Source organism: Pteropus medius, unplaced genomic scaffold (genome assembly GCF_902729225.1).
Source record: "Pteropus medius unplaced genomic scaffold, Ma_sr-lr_union100, whole genome shotgun sequence".
Lineage (NCBI taxonomy): Eukaryota > Metazoa > Chordata > Mammalia > Chiroptera > Pteropodidae > Pteropus > Pteropus medius.
The window spans coordinates 2,843,604-2,846,356 of record NW_024354498.1 but is presented as its reverse complement, the minus strand read 5'-3'; the positions used below and the strand labels follow the sequence as shown (position 1 = coordinate 2,846,356).

Genomic DNA, 2,753 nt, shown 5'->3' with positions numbered 1-2,753 from the left:
TTACTGTATACAGATATGAACAAAACAGAAAGAGTAAGTCCGTTATTGGAAGCGAACCCCATAATTCCAGTGACTCCCCTGGGAGATTGCTTGTGGACAAGCCTGTCTTCGTCACTTCTTCTCTCAAGGCAGCATTTATTTCTTCAAGATTCATACTTTTCAAACAGTTTATTTGAGGAAAAGCTCAGACAGCTGTGAATCCAGCGTGGTTAATATCCAATTTTCTCTATTACTTTGACCAGAAAATATGGGCTTGATTGAAAAACTCTTTTATATCTGTCTTTTGGCATTCTAAATCCTTCTTTTACTGTCTTATATAAAGAAACAATTAATCAAATTAAGTCTAATTTTTGGCTAAGACATTCCCTAAAACAATGGCATGAGTGATAGGCTTACAAAGTGCTTAAAACTTCGTAAGGTATATAAATGTCCAATTAGGATTTTGTACACCTAAACTAACATATTGCATGTAAACTGTAATTAAGTCTATGGCTATGCTACCCTGAACAAGCCCGATCCCGTCTGATCTCGGAAGCTAAGCAGGGTCAGGCCTAGTTAGTACTTGGATGGGAGATCACCTAGGAATACCAGGTGCTGTAGGCCTAAAAAATAAAAGGGATTGTAAGCTCACAAGGTCCTCGCAATCTGTGAGGTTCTTGTAATCTGTGAGGTCAACCAAGGGTTGCCTTGCCTAAAATAAATAAATAAATAAATAAATAAACTATAATAAAAATAAATAAATAACATGACCTGGGCCCAGTAAGACATCAACTACTGATAACTGGCTGCTGATTGCAGAGGCTGCTGCTTTGTGAGAACCCAAGGGAGAAACTTTCTTGGTTTTGTGATCCAGAATAACTCGCCTTTCCCATGAGCCTCCTGGTCTATTTTTGTTTCATGGACACTGGGCAGGAAGCTTAACTGATTGTATTTTCCTCTGTGTCTATTTCTAGATAATTGAGAGTCTAATTTATGGCCCGCCTCTCACCATAGTATTTTGTGTGCTAACCTCATTCTTGGATTCGACTTCTCTTAACTTCATTTTCTCTATGTATATATTTCCAGGAAATTCTTTGCTTTTTGACATAATAGGGTTATAAATCAATGAGGTACGCTAAGGTGCTAATGGAGAGAGACCATGAACTTTCACCTCAGCATAGAGGTATATTTAGAAGGAGTCCACATAATTTACTATAGGGTCCATTACAGGTCTTACTGTGACAGGGAAGGACAGTGGGTAAAAGGATATTTTTTTAAAAGGTGAAAACATCACTTTCATACATATATAAATTAACAAGTGTTAACTTTAACTCCTTAATTAAATGAGAGAAGACAAAGAAGTCCTGGGAGAAGTCATAGAAGTATAAATTTATATGGAGTACAGGAATGTTGAAACAAATTGAAAAAGGTTGCAAAGTTGGCTTTTTTTTTTTTTTTTTGTGGGGTGGGAATCGTCCCTCTACCAGAAAAAATTTATTGGCATGTCTATAGACAAGAATTTGTTTGCATTTCTTCAGTTAACCACAACCTGGGGAGTTGTAGACTAGTTCCATAAAATTAGAATCAGACAACATGGAAGAGTGTGCTGCAGACCAGGAGTTTGCAGTTTAGCCCCAGAGTCAAATCTAGCCACCACCTGTTTTAGTGTGGCTATGAGCTTAAAATATTTGGAAAGAATCAAAAGAAGAATGATAGTTTATGGTATGTTAAAATTGTATAAAATTCAAATTTTGGTGTCCATTAACAAAGTTTATTGGGACACAGCTCATTCATTTACATACTGCATCTCTGCCACAGAGAACTTATGGCCTGCGAAGCTGAAAATATTTATTATTTGGCTCTTACAGAAAAAGTTTGCCCATCTTGCTCTAGACGATGCATAGTTTTCCATTAAAGTATATTTTCCCCTACAAAAGATAAAAATATTATTATCTCTAACTTTTTCCCTCTGTGTTCCTTTTCTCCTTTCTTCTTTCCTTCAACAAATATTTATGGAGTGCCTACTGTGTGTCAATATGCTGGTACAAATATGGGATTCTACAAAAGGGGAGAGAATACACCACTTCTGTATTGATGTAGCCTTATAGTCTATGGGAAAAGAAACATTGATCAAATATTCACATATAAATGTGCAGTTATGGATTGTGACATTCCTGGAAGTGAATGACATCTATGTTGTAATGACATTTATGAGAGATCTAGCTTTTCTGGGGTTGGGGGTGGGGGACAGAGAAGATTTCCCAAACAACTGAAGATGAAACTGACTGATTACTGTGTCTGACTGGTCACCATGAGTACATGGAACATGAGGTATGAGATGAAGCTGGGGAGGAACACAGAAGATAGTTTATACAGGGCCCTGTGTACCTCATTGAGTTTGAGTCTTTCTCTCGAGGGAAATGGGTTACAACTGAAGGGATTTAAGCAAGAGAGTGGCGATATGTCAGTTGGACATACTGATCAGACAACAGATAAATGGAGGCAGGAATGGACACAGATTAGTTGGGAGGCTACTACAATAGTCTAAGCAAGACCAGGATTTTTGCTTTACAAATCAAGGCCTGGTTTGGTTTCAGGGATGTAATGGAAAACTATACTCCTAGCAGTGTCATTGAGTCATGAGAGTTCTTTGGAGTGCTAACTTAGAGAGATTTTTTTTGACAGTCTTACTGGAAAACAGGTTTGTAATAATAATTCTCCTAAAAATATCTTTTCTTTGGAGTTGCAAGGATCTACTACCTACTGCCACCACC

The 2,753-nt window shown here is 37.4% G+C and overlaps 1 pseudogene; it reads left to right on the top strand.

Moving 5' to 3' along the window:
* Nucleotides 1-484: 484 nt before the first annotated feature.
* On the top strand, nt 485-603 carry LOC120594340 (uncharacterized; annotated as a pseudogene).
* The last annotated feature ends 2,150 nt before the right edge of the window (nt 604-2,753 follow it).